The sequence below is a fragment of the Ovis canadensis genome, chromosome 10, assembly GCF_042477335.2.
Source record: "Ovis canadensis isolate MfBH-ARS-UI-01 breed Bighorn chromosome 10, ARS-UI_OviCan_v2, whole genome shotgun sequence".
NCBI classification, from domain to species: Eukaryota; Metazoa; Chordata; class Mammalia; order Artiodactyla; family Bovidae; genus Ovis; species Ovis canadensis.
In genome coordinates this window covers 44,335,328-44,353,947 of record NC_091254.1, presented here as the reverse complement: position 1 = coordinate 44,353,947, position 18,620 = coordinate 44,335,328, and positions in this window count along the sequence as shown.

Here is an 18,620-nt window from a genome sequence, read left to right as displayed (position 1 = left end):
TAGGAAGCCGTGGTGGGAGATTTGGCTCTTCTGAGGAAGTATGAGAGGTGGTGGGAGGTGAAGAATTATGGGAGTTTTCTTTCCTACGGTCTGTGACCTACTGGCTCGACAGTGGTACTCATAGTCCCCTGGTGGGAGCTATTGTTGGACAAGGCTGCCAGTCCCCATGGGGCTGTGTGACCACCTGGCTGATGGAGGGAGTTTTCTTTCCTACGGTCTGTGACCTACTGGCTCGACAGTGGTACTCATAGTCCCCTGGTGGGAGCTATTGTTGGACAAGGCTGCCAGTCCCCATGGGGCTGTGTGACCACCTGGCTGATGGAACCAAGTGGAAGCTGTGTGAGTCACTGTTGATCAAGTGGGTGACGTGTCCAGATGTCTTCCCACAATCTCTTGCTCATTGGGGTCACCTGGCAAGCCAGGTGTTGAAGGTGGAAGTGCCATTTGAGAGGATCCTTGAGAAACTCCTTGCAGAAGAAGATTCGTGAATGAGAAATAATTCTTGCATTCATTTGAGCTTCTGATATTCAGGGGTTATTTGTTAAAGCAGCTGGCCTATTCTGACCAACACAACTGCCTACTCTGAGTAGACAGAAATCTCATGGATAATTGTAGTAGTAAATAACCCCCATGTGATTTAGCCAGTAATTAGAGCTCTGCCTGACGAAGTCTTGTGTGGTCTCCGAGAAAGAGAAGCAAATGGCTTTTTCTGTCTACTCCATGATAAGGATTGTTAATGAGAATCAAAATGGCCAGGAGTCTGAGAACAAAAATACAGGAGATATGAAAGCCCTTTAAAAAATGCACAAATCGAACAACCAAACCTGAGAACATCACTTAGCCCAATTGTAGAGGGAACTGTGAATAAGAAAAATAAATCAGTGCCGTGACTGTCGAATTAGGCATCATCTATGCAGCAAATATTTAGTGAGAACTTGCCATGCCCAGGACTCGGTGCACCACGGAAAACAAGTCAGACAGGGTGCCTCTCCTGAAGGAGATTACAGTCCAGATGTAGGAGATGGAGACAAAAATGAATACGTAAGACAGAGTTGTTTTGTTCAGTTGATAAGTATGTCCGACTCTTTGCAGCCCTATAGACTGCAGCACACCAGGCTTCCCTGTGCTTCACTATCTCCCAGAGTTTGCTCAAACTCACATCCAGTAAGTCAGTGATCCCATCCAACCATCTCATCCTCTGTTACTCCCATCTCCTCCTGCCCTCAATCATTCCCAGCATCAGTCTTTTCCAATGAGTTAGCTCTTCGCATCAGGTGGCCAAAGTATTGGAGTTTCAACTTCAGCATCAGTCTTCCCAATGAATATTCAGAGTTGATTTCCTTTAGGATTGAGTGTTTGATCTTCTTGCAGTCCAAGGGACTTTCAAGAGTCTTCTCCAACACCGCACTTCGAAAGCACCAATTCTTTGGCGCTCAGCCTTCTTTATGATTCGACTCTCACATCCATACATGACTACTGGAAAGACTATAGCTCTGACTATACAGACCTTTGTTGGCAAAGTGATGAGTCTGCTCTTTAATAAGCTGTCTAGGTTTGCCATAGCTTTTCTTTCAAGGAGTAAGTGTCTTTTAATTTCATGGCCGCAGTCACCATCTGCAGTGATTTTGGAGCCTAAGAAAACAATATCTGTCACTGTTTCCATTTTTCTCCCATCTATTTGCCATGAAGTGATGGGACTGGATGCTGTTATCTTAGTTTAACTGAAATAATTGTGAGTTCTATCAAGGGATTTAAAGGACTAAAAAAAAGTCTGAAACAGAAAAACCATGGGAAAGTGTAGAGGAGAGGGGAGAACTCTCCCCCCAGGGGTGAAGAGAAGAGAAGGGTAGACTACAGGCTGAGCAGGGTGGAAGTCAGGACTGGGAAAGCGAGGAGGGTGGAGAAGGGAAGCCTGAAGCATTCTGGGTGCAGGAGGCAGTCTGTGCAAAGGCCCTGAGGCTGTGGTTGTACACGTTTGAGCAGCTGAATAGAGACCATTGTGAGGCAGGGTGGGGATGAGGGAGGGGGGCACGAGATGAGGTGGAGAGAAAGGCAGGCTGGGTTAAGCAGGGCCTGGGCCCTTCTGAGCATTTTGACCTTTATTCTCATTTCAGTCTCCCACTACTTCTCGGACTTTCTGTTTAAAAGGACCCACCTCCGCCTTCCTCTAGACACTCTGAGAGTTTCTTTCCAGCCTCTTCTGAGTGGGTGGCCGTTTGCCCTGGTCTGAGCGCAGCCCAGTGCAGGCTTCATTTTCTCCACCTCCTCCAGCTCCCTGCTCCAGCCCCAGGGCATGGCTTCCGGCCACATTAAAGGCAGCAGCCGGGCTTCTGGGGAGTCGGACCTGGTCGTTGCTGCTGGAGGCTTTCATCCTCAGTCTCTGAGAACCAAAGTCAGCCTGCCCATTGCTGCCAGGGAACTTCACATCCCTGCATGCTTTTGGGACCAAAGTAACACACAGAGAGAACACCCTCCTTCCAGGGTCCTATCCTGAAGTGCAGGTGCTGGAGAGTAAGGAGGGTGGAGCAGGGGAGCCTGAAGCATTCTGGGTGCAGGAGGTCGTGTGTGCAAAGGCCCTGAGGCTGCGGCTGTACATGCTTGAGCAGCTGAATAGAGACCATTGTGAGACAGGATGGCCGTGAGGAAACCAGGGGGGGCGGGGCGGGGGGGTGTCGTGCAGTGTGGGGAAAGTACAGAGGAAACAGATCAGGGCCCTCCCTCGTGCCCCGAAGGACAGGGCTGGAGCCGCCTGCCCCTGGAGGAAATAATGCCTGGTGAGTAACCCTGGCAGGGAGCAATGAGGTTAATGCCAAGGCGTGACTGGGCCCTGCCCTGTGGACCTTCTGACACCAGTCAGCAGAGGCTGAGCTCTGCCTGGAGGAGCACTCACACTATGTCAAAGCAGTTGTGGTCAGACAAGCCACGCTACTGCTGACAAGCTGCCGCTGACAAGCTGCTGCAGTGGGGCAGGCGATGGCCACAGGGCAGGCGTGGCGCCTCCATCCTCCGGCTCCTTCCGCCATCCTTCTTCACACCCCAGAAATTCATCCTGAGGACTGATTCATCAAACAAGTTCTGTAGACTGGCTGCCTGAAGACGAGGCTGGGATCCTGGGCGCTCTTTCCCGGCAGGCCCGCTGCCCTGTCCATTGCTTGTCGCCTGACTTCAGCAGAAATCCACAGCAGAGGCCCAGCCCTGCCCGGGCACCCACACAGCAGAATTCAGAAGCACAAGTAATGGGTCTAAATTGACAGGCTTTCATGAAAGCCCCCCTGCCCCCAGCCTTCAAGGGCACAGCTATCACGGGTCACGTAAAATGTACGTAGCTTGAAAATACAGTATTGCTTGCTTGACTAGCAGCCTGGGTGCGGATCGTCGAAGACTGGCTTGGGCTGGAGAATTTCATATGAGAGTCTATTCAGCCAGGACTGCCAAGCTAGATATGTGCTAATGTTGCAATTTCCACTCTGGACTTCAGGTCAATATTAATTCAGTAAAAAATACAATTTCACAAGATAGTGGACACTCTGAGTTAGAGCGCAGGAGGGATCCAAGGGCATAGATGAGACAGGGGGTGTCTTTTGCTTCCCAGGTGGTACTAGTGGTAAAGAACCCGCCTGCCAATGCAAGAGGCATAAGAGATGCAGATTCGATCCCTGGGTGGGGAAGATCCCCTGGAGGAGGAAATGGCAACCTGCTCCAGTATTCTTGCCTGGAGAGTCCCCATGGACAGAGGAGGCTAGCAGGCTACAGTTCATATGGTTGCACAGAGTCAGACATGACTGAAATGACTTAGATCTCTTCTCCATCGTATTGTTTTGCTCCTTGTCAAAGTTCACTTGACTGTATTTGTGCGGGTTTACTTCTAGACTCTCTATTCTATTCCATCGGCCTGTTTACTTTCTCACCAATACCACTTTGTCTTGATTACTGTGGCTTTATGGTAAATACTGACGTCAGGTAGCATCAACCTTCTAACCTTGTTCTCCTTCCGTATTTTCTTGGCTGTTCTGGGTCTGTTGCCTCCCCGTAAAAACTTGAGTTTAAAAAAAAATCAGTTTTTTGATACCCACAAAACATTTGATAGAATTTTGATTGAGATAGCATTGAATCTATAGATCAAGTTAGGAAGAATTGACTTAATAATATTCTTATACATTTATTTGGATTTTCTTTGATTTCTCTCATCGAATTTTGTAGCTTTCCTCTTATTAGATCCTTCACCATATTGTGCTAGGTTTATACATAAGCATCACATTTTTGGATGCTAATTAAATGGTGTTTTTAATTTCAAACTCAATCCTTCGTGCTGGTGCCGATCCATTCATTTTTTAGAAGTCACCAAATGATGATACGCTATTTCATCGCTTCTTTGTTAGCTGACCAGCTTCTATATTAAAAAATACCCCTATATTTAAAAATATTCCAACTCTGGGTATTCAGAGGAATGGGTCCTTCGGGAAAGGACATATTTTTCTGTGATACTCTAACTATCATTATGAAAAATATTTTATGTGTTTGAACCTATAGCATTTAGTATCCTTGTGTGCTCACGTACTAAGTCGCCTCAGTCGTGTCTGACCCTTTGCGACTCTGTGGACTGTGGCCCTCCAGGCCCCTCTGTCCGTGGGATTTTCCTGCCCACTTAGCGCTGGGGGCCTTTTCAATTGATAACTGACTTGACCTGTGGCCTCTGATGGTGTCTTTCTTTCCTTCTGTGACAAGGTGGCCAGGGCTCATCTTATGCATGTCCTTCCTCTGATCTATAACCAGCTATTTCTCCAAAGAGCTCAGGTCCCTTTTAGTAGGAAAGGGTGCTTAGAAGCCACTGAAATACCTGCCAGTCTTTTCAGTGGTGGGAGCTGGCAACTGTGCATTTCATTTGTTTAAAAAGTATATCATGAGTTTATACTGATACACTCAATTTAGAACAGTGAGATTTTCACTCAGTGCAATTGGTTTTGTAGCATTTTGCTTTCTTGCATGCTGTAATTGCTTTATTCCACAGTGCACATACGATGGTCTCAGAACATAATTCCACTGTTACCACTGACAATATATTTATTGAAAACAGTTTTGTTGGTTTTTTTCTTCATTTCTGGCTCACATCCTTAGGGTATATCCCGTTAGAGATATACAATAAAATATGGAGGTTTAAAATTTCCTGGTATCGTTTCTGTTTGTGTGGTTATGCCACCAAGAAGTCATGGAGTGAAGTTTATTTGTTTCAATTTGAAGCTGCTTTTGAAAATTTTAGGCATTTAAAAATTGTTACGCCCACTTGTCTTTTCATATTTCTGCCAGTTTATCTTTGGAATGAATTCTTAGAGCTGGAATTGCTGCTTCAAAGGGCAAATACATATGTAATTTTGCTAGATACTGCCAAATTCCCCTCAGCAGGGGTGTACCGTTTTACATTTTACTGGCAAAAAGAACCTGACTGCCCATCTTAAGGTTCAGCCCTTACATTCATAAAGCATGTCAGGGCGTGTTAAGTGTGCTCTTACAACGTATTTTCTTTTATCCTGGTGACAACCCCAGACTATTGCTTTGTATGAGTTTTGTCTGAATTTGGAGCGTCCCTGGTGCAGAGTGTGGAGAGAAACAGTTGTGGCCCTGGGCTGACCTCAGCATTCCTTGGTTTAGCAGACTTGCTCCTGATGCTGTGGTCTTTCCTCGGTGTGTGGAAGAGGGCCACTGGACACAGGATGTTCTAGGTATCAGAGTGAGTATTAGTCACTCAGTCTCATGTCTGACTCTTTGTGACCCCATGAACTGTAGCCCGCCAGGCTCCTCTGTGCATGGAGTTCTCCAGGCAGGAATAATGGAATGGGTTGCCATTTCCTTCTCCAGGGGATCTTCCCAACCCAGGGAGTGAACTCCCATCTCCTGCATTGCAAACAGATTCTTTACTGTCTGAGCCACCAGGGAAGCCTGCTGGCAATGCCAGTGCAGTTGCCAAGGTGGCCTTGATGGTCTTGATGCCTCCGCAAAGGTTACGTGACCCATGAGGGCTTTGCTTGGAATCGTCCAGCTGAATGGAGGCTGCTTGATTCAGGGAGGAGCCACTTCTCCATGGTCCAGCCCCATGCTCATTTACCGTGGCTTGGCCTGGGGGTTCCCCATGGGGCTTCACACTCATGCGAGCACTCCTCACCTGGGCCGCACACAGGACTTTTCCATCCTGCCACCTCGCATCGTTGCAGCTCCCCCGGCCCTTCCCTCTCGGGTCACACCTGTGTCCTTCACATCACATCACAGGGCCCTGTGTCTACACGTCTCTGCTCTGTGTACTTGCCACTCCAGTGGCCTTCCTGACTCCAAGCATCCCTCACATCTCAACTCAGGTAGGCCCCTGTCTCAGCCACACCTTCCCTGAGCCTCAGCTTAGACCAGATGTGTGGTCACTTGCTCTTAGAGAGCCATTCCATCTGTGCAGCTCAGGATTATCCATCGTGTTATGTCATCACCTGACCCCCTGTGTCTCCCTCACTAGCCCAGGGCTTCAAGAGACAGGAACTGTGTCTTTTTTACCATCAGACCCTTAGACATTTGCACTGTGGTATCTGGTACAACATGCCAGCCAGATCCATGCTCATTGGATGAATAAGGAGCCTGAAGCTCCAGGAAGGGCCTCTGATGTCTGTGAAACTCACCAGAAAAATTTTAAATACCCAGCTCTGGAAAAAAGTATACGTTTGATGCTGCAAAGTAGAATACTAACAGAAAAGAATGGTCTGAACCTTCCATGCTGAATATACTCGGGAGACAGGGTCTTGTTTAACAGTGAGTCTGATGTTTGCTTTCCTGTAGGACTGTGACTAACGTAACGTGACTGTAAGTATGATTAGCCCTGGTGTCTGGGCCTTACCTTTTGCACCTATCAGTTTTCTTGGAAGTAAATCTTGGCTCCTAAGCTGTCATTGAAGTGGATGCTGAACTTGCAAAGACATCTCGGTGATGATAATGTGGGATATTTATGACAGAGCTCTTTGGTGTGTGCTGTTGTGATGTCTCTTCTGCTAGGTGTTACAGTGTCTCCATGATAATTGTTGGTCTGGTTATTTGTTAAAAAAAACACAAACAAGCACTTCAGAGAAGAATTTGGGGCCATTGTGTGATAACTTGCTCTAAGCAGAGGATGATGAAAACGCTGAGATTTGCTCCCAGCAATTCAGAACTAATCCTGAACAAATACCAAACTAGGTCATACAGTTAGGTCTATGGAGAGTAAGTACCTCCTCTGAGCCATTAAGACCTCGGAAACCCATATAGCTTCTGAATGGGAGGAACTAGTTCATTTCCACATACTGTGATGACCTCAGGGAACCTCTGGCAGATTTTAGAAATGTCACAAATAAATTGAACTCTGGTACGCTGGATTAAGCAAGGGTCAAGAAGACAGTGGGTTGAGGTGGAGCACATGTCTTATGCGTGTACGTGGGCTGGCCAGGGAAGAATTTGCAGGTATATTTTAAGCCTTCTGTTTGAGCACGTAACTCCCATTGACAGTAATAGGAACTGAACATCCAGACCAAGAGAGCAAAATGTAAACCAATCCCCAGGGCAGGGTGTAAATTAGCCACATAAAAGAAAATGGAACCAGGGATTCGCCAGGTGAGTCTAAGAGGAGGAAAACATCTTGAAACACTGATAAGCCTCACCTATTAAAAACTGGTCCCAAACCAGCCTCTCAATCCTCTTAATGCTGACGGATGTGGCATTCCTCTGCAAGCAGTGTGGGTGACCAAGGAAATACACCGTTCCTGGTTTTCATGCTCAGAACATCTTATAAACAAATGGGCATTTTTTCAGGAATTGGACATACCAACTGACATAGCTAAACAAGGAAAGTCAGTACATTCATCTAGCTCAGCTTCAATCCACTGAAAGCTTCAGCTCCCCACTCATCTAAACAAAAAGAAAATATCTCATGTTCATTCACCAGGCTCTGCTGACGCCATAAAGGCAAAATTTAATTCATTTTGGCCAGATTTTGACCATTTTGACTCATTTAGGAAGTCAAGGAAGCAGAAAATACTGGGTTGATTCCTTTCTTCTGTGAATTCCTCAGGTCACCTCTTGGAGGAATTTTTAGCCACAAATCACATCTACTTCCCCGGTTATTATACGCCTGCCCTTTCATCTTAATCTCACAAAGGGAATGTCTTTGAAATAAATCCAAGAGGGTAGTTCTCAAACCAAGCTGATTAATAGAATCCCCTGGGGAACTTAAAAAACATACAGATTCCTGGATCCCATCCCAGATCCATTGAATCAGAGAGGAGTGGTGGGGCCAGGAGCAGAGGTTCCTTGGGAGATTCGACTGCAGTCAGCCTGGGCCAACAATCAGGAGAAGCTCCAGCTTCTATCCCAAGAGAAGGAAGAAAATAATCATAGGGTCGAGTTTTAGAGGAAGGACAGTAGCCTTTGAGGCTGCAGCTGAGTTATATCTCTAAGTGCAGCTCAGTTATGCCTCTAAGTCCAACTCAGACGTTCCTAAGTCCTGAGAGCATTTCCAGGCCCTTTCCTTGGGAGCGGTCTTGGTCCAGGGTGTGCCAGTTTTCCTTGGGTGGCTCTGGGTAGCTGCCTCCTGGAAGGATCATTCTGCTCTGTCCTCTTGCACTGCTTTCCCCAATCCAGAGTTTTCCAAGGCCCAGCCAGAGATCCACCCCTTTCGTGAAAGCAGCAATGACTACGTTAGCTTCTTCTCACTCTGAGTATCCCCTGGGCTCGTTGGAGGCATAAAATTTAACACTTCGTTGTTTTCTAATTGCTTCTAATCTATTCTGTTCCCTCACCCTATTATAAACAGCTCAGGGCTGGAGACCATGCTTCCTCATAGTGTCTTTAACAAGGCTGGCTCACTGTGGTGGCCTCAGAGCTCCCGACTGGCCTGGAGTTAGCATTCCAAGAATATTTGTTGAATTAAGGAATTTACTGATGAAATGCTTTTTGGAACATTCAGTAAGAAAACCACAGCCAGAAAGCAAATTACCTGTAACATGCTCCATTTTGCCCCATTCAATCAGCTTTTAGCAGACATGTGCCCACTGCCTCCTGTTCTGTCCTAGGTGCTGGGGATACAGCAGTGAACATCCCTCGTGGTGCACCAAGTGCCAAGTTTTAAAGGAGAGTAAACTTAAAGCTCTTGAAATTGCTCTTACAGTCCTGGAAACGATGAAAAACAGGACACAGACCAGTTCATTAAAAATCATATCTCCCGGGATGGGATGAATAAAGAGAATAGCATGAAAACGTATTCACCACCATATGTAAGTTGATAGCCAGTGGGAATTTGCTGTATGAGTCAGGGATCTCAAACCAGGTCTCTGTGACAACCTAGAGCAGTGGGGATGGGGTGGAAGGGGGGATGGAGGGCCCAGAGGGAGAGAACATATGTATACCTATGGCTGATTCATGTTAACGTATGGCAGAAACCAACAAAATTGGTAAGCAATTATCTTTCAATTAAAAACATTTTTTAAAGAAGTAAAAAAAAGAAAAAAGAACCATATTTCCAAGAAACACAGGACAATCCAGTGCCTGTAATTGGGTTTCGCAGTGTTATTGTTCAAAGTAGCCCAATGACCACTGAATCTCTTCCCTTTCAAAGCCCTCCTGATCACTTTTTCAGAGTGAGCAAGGCCTCTACAACATAGGCACCGTTGCTCATTTTAGGTTTGGTATATTTCACATTGAAAGTTCTGCTCATTAGCAGCATGAACAGAACAGGGTCTTGTCTTGCCCACTGGTCGTTGGTGTCCTCTAATGCTGCCAGAATGTGACAGAATTCTAGAGCCAGTATGTCAAGACTTCACTCTGGAAAAGTTGATCTGAAGCCATCCTAGACTTGGTGATTTCGGTCTCAAGGGAAAAAGGTGTTTGTCTTGGAGAAACACATTCTGTTTTTCTATTCAAGGTGACTTTGTTTTTTAAAACGTGGTGAATCTGTCTCTCCCTCCTGTTCTGTGTTTGCTCTGTTGTTCAGTTGTTAAGTCATGTCCGGCTCTTTGCCACCCCATGGACTGCAGAATGCCAGGCTTCCTTGTCCTTTGCTATCTCCCAGAGTTTGCTCAAACTCATGTCCATTGAGTTAGTGATGCCATCCAACCATTTCATCCTCTGTTGCCCCCTTCTCCTGCCTTCGATCTGGTGAAAGTATTGGAGCTTCAGCATCAGTCCCTCCAATGAATATTCAGGGTTGATTTCCTTTAGGATTGACTGGTTTGATCTCCTTGCAGCCCAGTTCAGTTCAGTTCAGTAGCTTAGTCGTGTCCGACTCTTTGCGACCCCATGAATCGCAGCACGCCAGGCCTCCCTGTCCGTCACCAACTCCCGGAGTTCACTCAGAGTCGCGTCCATCGAGTCAGTGATGCCATCCAGCTGTCTCATCCTTGGTCGTCCCCTTCTCCTCCTGCCCCCAATCCCTCCCAGCATCAGAGTCTTTTCCAATGAGTCAGCTCTTCGCATAAGGGGCTCTCAAGAGCCTTCCCCAACACCGTAGCTCAAAAGCATCAATTCCTCAGCACTCAGCCTCCTTTATGGTCCCCTGTAAGTGTCATCTTTTGTGCACGTGCCAGCATCAGCAGCCCCAGCAACTCAGCCTGACCCGCCTCCCCTTCCTCTTCTCAGGCTCGAGGTAATTACTGAACGAATTGATAGCGGCAGGAGCAGCCCACAGAGATTTCTACCACCAAGCAATTAAGACCAGAGAAGTTCCACAGACCATTAGTGTCACTTTGGGGAACAGTATTTTACAAACAGCGTGGTGGGCACTTGATCTGAAGTCTCATGTCTTTTCAACTAGGGATGAACATCAGAGAAAGAGTGGAAGGGATGGAAAAGTGAATGAGAAAGCAGAAGGAGAGAAATTCATGCAGACAGGATGAGGAGGAGAGGTGAAGAGAAAAAGAGACAGGTTAGGCTAAAGCAGTTTTCCATTTATCACAGGAGACAGCCAGGGTATTCACTTAAAGGATCAATGAGCTGTTTTGACCCTGCAGCTGTCTCTGTATAAAGGATGATTGTCCCATGGGAAGGCAAGTTGCTGTGCAAATAACAGCACCAGTGTGTCTCCAGTCAGCTTCCCCAGGTTGGGAGCTGTCTGCCCCCAGGCTGCCCCTGAGCCCCCGGCAGGTGACTTCCTATAACGGGGCACCTTGTGCTTCATCTCATTCCTTACTCTGGAGTCCAAGTCATTCTTCCCAGCAAATGTAGGTTGGTGAAGGTTTGGTCATTACTTTGTGGCATCAGTACAATGGATTCGGTCAATGAATGGCCTATCTCATGATGTAGGATGGAAGACAGGCTCAGAGAGGCAGGAAAATACCTTGTGTTCTCCTACCATGCTCAAAATACCTTTGAATATATCAGTTTTCTGGTTTCCTTGAGTAGAGATGCTGTTGTATTCCACCAAGGCAGGAGTCAGACCTGTCCCTGGGAGGGGATCTGTCCAGTCCCTGGGAGGGGACCTGGACAGTCAGACCTGTCCAGAGTAGATTTCTGATTTGATGTTATTTTGATTTCTGGACTTCTTGCTTTGATTCTTTTAAATAATTTCTGTTAAGAGCAATTATTAAATGACAAAATAAACAAGATTTCATTTGGAATCTTTTGTAAAACCTGATGATGAAACAGGTTTCCCTGGTGGCGCTAGTGGCAAAGAACCCGCTTGCCTATACAGGAGACATAAGAGACACAGGCTCAGTTCCTGGGTTGGGAAGATCTCCTGGAGAAGGGAATGGCAACCCACTCCAGGATTCATGCCTGGAGAATCCCCATGGACAGAGGAGCCTGGCCAGCTACAGTTGATAGGGTCGCAAAGAGTCGGACATGACTGAGCGACTTAGCACGTCCACACAATGAGAAAACAAATCAGAAAAATAAAATGATGGCAGTCTGTGCAGAAATTTTTGTTTAAAAACTGGGTCACTCTGAGAGACCCAGAAATCTTGAGCTACATATGCCCACCTTGGCTGGCTATCTATCTATCTATAGCTATATCTTATCTATCTAAACTATAACAGTTCAGTTCAGTTCAGTTCAGTCGCTCAATTGTGTCCAACTCTTTGCGACCCCATGAATCACAGCACACCAGACCTCCCTGTCCATCACCAACTCACCAACATGAGTTTACTCAAACTCATGTCCATCAAGTCAGTGATGTCATCCAGCCATCTCATCCTCTGTCATTCCCTTCTCCTCCTGCCCCTAATCCTTCCCAGCATCAGAGTCTTTTCCAATGAGTTAACTCTTCCCATGAGGTGGCCATGAGGTGGCCAAAGTATTGAAGTTTCAGCTTTAGCATCAGTTCTTCCAATGAACACCCAGGACTGGTCTCCTTTAGAATGGACTGGTTGGGTCTTCTTGTAGTCCAAGGGACTCTCAAGAGTCTTCTCCAACACCACAGTTCAAAAGCATCAATTCTTCGGCACTCAGCCTTCTTTGCAATCCAACTCTCACATCCATACATGACCACTGGAAAAACCATAGCCTTGACTAGATGGACCTTTGTTGGCAAAGTAATGTTTCTGCTTTTCAATATGCTATCTAGGTTGGTCATAACTTTCCTTCCAAGGAGTAAGTATCTTTTAATTTCATGGCTGCAATCACCAACTGCGGTGATTTTAGAGCCCCCAAAAATAAAGTCTGACACTGTTTCCACTGTTTCCCCATCTATTTCCCATGAAGTGATGGGACCCGATGCCATGATCTTCGTTTTCTGAATGTTGAGCTTTAAGCCAACTTTTTCACTCTCCTCTTTCACTTTCATCAAGAGGCTTTTTAGTTCTTCACTTTCTGCCATAAGGGTGGTGTCATCTGCATATCTGAGGTGATTGATATTTCTCCCGGCAATCTTGATTCCAGCTTGTGCTTCTTCCAGCCCAGTGTTTCTCATGATGTACTCTGCATATAAGTTAAAGAAGCAGGGTGACAGTATACAGCCTTGACGCACTCCTTTTCCTGTTTGGAGCCAGTCTGTTGTTCCATGTCCAGTTCTACTACTGCGGGCAGGAACCCCTCAGAAGAAATGGAGTAGCCATTATGGTCAACAAAAGAGTCAGAAATGCAGTACTTTGGATGCAATCTCAAAAACGACAGAATGATCTCTGTTCGTCTCCAAGGCAAACCATTCAATATCACAGTAATCCAAGTCTATGCTCCAACCAGTAACACTGAAGAAGCTGAAGTTGAATGGTTCTATGAAGACCTATAAGACCTTTAAGAACTAACACCCCCAAAAGATGTCCTTTTCATTATAGGGGACTGGAATGCAAAAGTAGGAAGTCGAGAGACACCTGGGGTAACAGGCAAATTTGGCCTTGGAATACGGAATGAAGAAGGGCAAAGGCTAATAGAATTTTGCCAAGAAAATGCACTGGTCATAGCAAACACCCTCTTTCAACAACACAAGAGAAGACTCCACACATGGACATCACCATATAGTCAACGCTGAAATCAGATTGATTATATTCTTTGTAGCCAAAGATGGAGACGCTCTATACAGTCAGCAAAAACAAGACCGGGAGCTGACTGTGGCTCAGATCATGAACTCCTTATTGCCAAATTCAGACTTGAATTGAAGAAAGTGGGGAAAACCGCTAGATCATTCAGATATGACCTAAATCTACACTGTATATCATCTATCAATTACTTATCTATATCTTTTCTATCTAATCTAGCAGGCACCTATGTGCATATCTTACCTTATCCAGCTGATCGTCCTTATCTAATCCATCAATCATCCACCTATCTGTGTATCTATATATGTCTGTATCCATCTGTCTGTCATCTATCCATCATCTGTCATCATTTTTCTAGCACATGTTTGCTCACAGTCTCCCTGGGTTTGGGCAGTTCTGCACAATGTCCTCACACCACAGCTCAGAGTCCAGTATCGGTCTATGATCCCTAAGGTTATGAGTCCCGACTCTGGGCTTGTTTCCTGTCTTTAGGCTTCCTGAAAATTCTGAGAGCTGTGGCCCAACCAGATTGTGCTAGAAGTGCCTCTGCTGGGCATGGTCAGTGTACCTTGTCTTGGGAACAACCTGTTAGTCCCCCGGCTTGAAAACAATTCTGCTCGTGAAGTTGCTGCAGACAGGCTATTCTCTAGCACAATGCCAGTAGCAGCGCGCAGAAGACGTCTGGGGCAGGCCCTGTGTTAGCGGTTGCGGGCACTCTGGATCCACCTGGGTCAGTCTGGGTTGCCTCCCTGCTGCTCTGGCTCCAGGGTGCGGGTAACCACGTGGCTCCCGGCTGGAGCTGAGCAGTGAGCTCTCACCCCCACGCCTCCCCTCCAAAGGCTCCAACATGAGTGCAGACCCCTGGGTCCCCTGCCACTTAGGACAGTCAGCTTGATGTTGGCTTCTTTGTGCCCAGGGCAGGTGCTGCCCCATCACTGGCCCTTCTCTGAGGACGACTGGCTTTCTTACCACCCCTAAGCTTCCATAGCGGGGAGACAGGAACCACGTTTGCCTTCGGAAGTTGGGGGGTGACAATCAAACTGCTCAGCACCTGGGTTTGAGACAGCCCTGAACCACGTGGGCTCGTCCTCCAGAAATCCTGATGTCTAGCACTGGCGGTGGTTGGGGGGAGGGTGGAGCCCAGGGTGAACCCAGCCTTGGCCCCTGGGGGTGGTAAGGTAAGCCTGGGGTTGAGTAAGATTTGAAGCTGGTTGTTGGTACCACTGAAAATTGGAGCGTGCTGACGGAGGTGGTCTTTCTGGCTGTTCAAGGAGAACAGCTTTTCTCTCCTTGCTTTTCTCTCCCCCTGCTCCCCCGGGCACATGGGAGGATGGCATTTTCTCATCTCGCTGAACTCGGGTGTTTGCGTGCAAGTGGCTGCGTTGCTTCTGAGGATGAGTTTTAAAAGCCTAGGCTGTGCAGCACCCTCTCCCTTCGCCATGGCAACTGGCGATGTCCTAGATCCTGGGCTCTCCCTCCCGCTCCCCCTCCCAGACTGGGTCCTGGAGTGAGGACGTGAGTGGCTGGCATAGGGTTTGTGTGACATCTCAGTGTGACCCAGCCTGTGGGGACCGCGGCACTGACCTGCCCCTATCTTGGTCACCGTGATGACAGGCAGTAGACAGCACAGTTCCTGTCCCCTTGTGAGCCCGCAGTTTCTCCTCCTGAGCACATGGACAGACATCTCTGCAGGGGTCAGAGGGCATGTGAGAGTGTGGCAGCCGTGGCCCTCCATGCACCCACTCACCTTCTTCTCTGAAAACTTAGATGAAATACTATTTACTCCAGGAAGTCTTCCAGAAATAGGGCAGACAGGTTTAGCACACAAAAACCCAGGATGCACAGTTAAATTTGCATGCCAGACAAACAATACTAAACATTGCATCATTTTGCTAGTATAGGTATGTCCCAAGCAATATTTGTGACATGCTGACACTAACAAAAGGATGCATTATTTATCTGACATGCAAATTTTTTTCAAACTTTCTTTATTTTTTTCAGTTAAAAAAACTTATTTTTACTGGCACCCTGTGGCATGTAGGAGCTTAGCGTCCTGACCTGGGGTCGAACCTGTGCCCCCTGCATTGGACGGTAGAGTCTTAACGACTGGACCGCCAGGGAAGTCCTTGACATGCAAATTTAGTTGGGCTTTTGGTGTTTTATCTGGCAACCCTCTGTATAAACCTCTTTCCTCTAAACTACATAGCATCTATTTATCACCTCTGTCTTGTGTTGTAATAACCGTGACCTCACTTTGTCCTATTAGGCTTTCAGCTCCTTGAGGGCACATCCAGATTTGATTCACCTTTGTATCTCCTGAGGCTCCAAGCGGTGACACCCACCCCAACACAAACACACACACACAAAGCACAGGTATTCATTCAATGAAACAGCTGGTTTTGATGCAGCAAAAGGCTTTGACAGGATCTCAAAGCAAAAAAAAAAAAAAAAAATCAATAGTGCAAGGTATTAGACATTTCTGTACTTTTCTGTTTTCCTGTTTCCTTCCAAAGGACAGGAGAATCTAGTATTTTACATCCTGCCACGAGAGTGGTTCCAGTAGCTGGAACAAAAGCCTGGCGTCTTTTTCAGGTTGTGCTCGTCTTTCCCAGCAGACCCTGTGCAGGAAACTGATCCATTCCTCCAGGGCCCTCCAGGCACCTCCAGAGTCCCTACACACCCTGGGAACGTGGGCAGCAATGCTGTGTCCCAGGGCTGGAAGCACACGTGTCTGAAAAGTGAGCATCTCATGGAGGGTCACATGCCCAAGGGCCTCCCTGGGACTCCAGCAGCTAGGTGACCCCCGAGCCACCTCTGCTGACGCAGGTTCCACTAAAGACCCTTGGGAATGAAGCCACAGTGACCATATAGGAGGCTGCTGGGCTGAGGGTCCTGCTGGCCTCCACCTGATCAAGGGTGCCTTTGAGGGGGCACACTACCCCACTTCAGCGGTGTTAAGGTCCCTGCAGGTGTACTTCCGCCACTTACAGAACTGTCACGGCCAAAACCCGGATGAATGGTGACCTGTCTCTTCTTGCCAAGTCTGGGCTCTGGGGTGAGAAAGCACATGCCTTCTCCATGCTGCATCTGTTCATCCTCCAATCACAGACACTTTATCCAGCATTGAGGCTCCACCAGAGGGCTGTGTCCTCCCCAAGCTCCTGGGACCTTAAGGGCAAGAAGGAAACTAACCTGATTTTCAGAGCCTTATGAAATTTTAGACTAAGACTACAGACAGCAGCAGATCCCCGAATCTTCAGAGAAGCTTATGCCCCCAGTGCCTCCCTCCATGTTGCAACGTCTCCCCCAGATTTGTTCCAGTTCGGTTCTCCCTTGTCTCCATAACAACCTGTATCCCAGAATAAGTGGAGAGAGAGCCACGATTAACAGAACTGGGAAGAGGGTGCTCTAGGTGTTTCTTCATGGGGTTTCTTCTCTTAGAGGCCCTGGATGTGTAGCTCTTGTATTTAGCCCCCAAATAGGCCCCAGTGGATTGAGGGGACACCGATATTCTTAGCACTTAGGTCCATGTGATGCTATCCCATAGCCAACATCGATACAATGTGTGGGCATAAGGTGAACATGAGAACACACAGCCTCCAGACAGAATGGGGTGGGGGGAAGATGGAACTCGCATCACCCACTAATCACCAGTTCTCTCCTCTCACACGTACCCCGTGTGATCATAAAAGGATGAAAGCAGTGACAAGGTCATGTGACCTGGTGGAATTAGCATAAAAGGAATTGATTCCCAAAGGAATCAAGCACACTATCCAAAAGACCCAAAAGGGCAAGGGGGAGGTTCCTCCTGCAGTGTGGCTGACATCCCCTCCCCACAAAGCCCCAGGGAAGCTCTGCTGTGCAACAGGGAGACGTGCGGGAGCACAGACACCCCCGGAACAACCCTCGTGAACAACCGGCATGAAGAACCCCCACGGAACCCCAGCACAGTGCCCAGCATGCAGCATATACTTGCTGAATGAATGAGGAAGGAAGGAAAGAACGAAGGATATGCATTTATCCCTTTTGTTCTTTTCCTTCCCGAGCTCACCTGTCCTTGACACAGAACAGGACTCATTCAGAAGGTGAGGGCAGGACGTGGTGTGGGGAGAGGCACCCAGGATGGATGTCCCCACTGGGTGTTCATCCACTCTCACTCAGACCCAGTTTGCCTTTGAATTTTCATTTTCCCCTTGGCATCTTGCAGAGACTCCTTGGTCTCTGCCCCAGGTTCAGCCCTAGCACAGGTCAGACCCGTCCTCCTCAACATCCGTGCAGCACCCTCTCCCCATTATAAGATACAGAAGAACTTTCTACAGGAAGGAGGCTTAGAGGCAAAAAGGTCCACATGCCAGCTCCAAGCATCAGATTGCTACAACACAAACACTAAGCTTTCCGTCCTTAACCCTCTTGGCCATTGCCACCAGCTCCTGCTCTGGCCTGCCCTCATGTCACCTCCCCACCCCTGTGTCCTTTCCTCCAGTTTCTTCCCACCCCAAACTCCTGCCCACATGAAGCTGTGTCCAGCAGGGCTCACAAGGCGACAGGCAATCATACACAAATTAAAATACATAACTACAGACTGTGATAAGGATGATGAAGGAAGAGCAAAGAAAGCTGAGAGAATACCAAAGGAGTGTTCTGTGTGTGTGTGTGTGTGCATGTGTGTGGTTGTGTAAGCAAAGTCCAGGAAGACTTCTTCATGGAAAGTTGACAATCTCTCAGCCAGGCTGCCCTGAGCAAAAGAGGTGATAACAGCCAACCCCCAAATTTCTATGGCGCAGCCCACTAAAGTCTGACTTCTCTCTCACATTAAATCAGCTGAGGTTCTGGGCGGCTCTCTGGCAGCTGTCCTCCACATGTAGCTCAGGGTTTAGGAGGCTTTGATCTGACGGCATCACCCTGTTAACTTGTCTCCTGTGAGCATCGCACCGCGGAGCGGAGCGTGGAGGAATGTACTCCTCCTTTAAGGCGTCTGCTGGGGCGGGAGTCGGGGGTGGTGTGTGTGATACATATCACTGGCCACAGCAAATAGCACAGTCAGGCCTCATCTCAAAGGGATGCGAGCCCAGGAGAGACAGCGAGAAATCTTGGTGAGTGATAGTAACGTGTACCAGGAGTGGGGAGAAGGGCGTTCCAGGGGGAAGGAGCTCA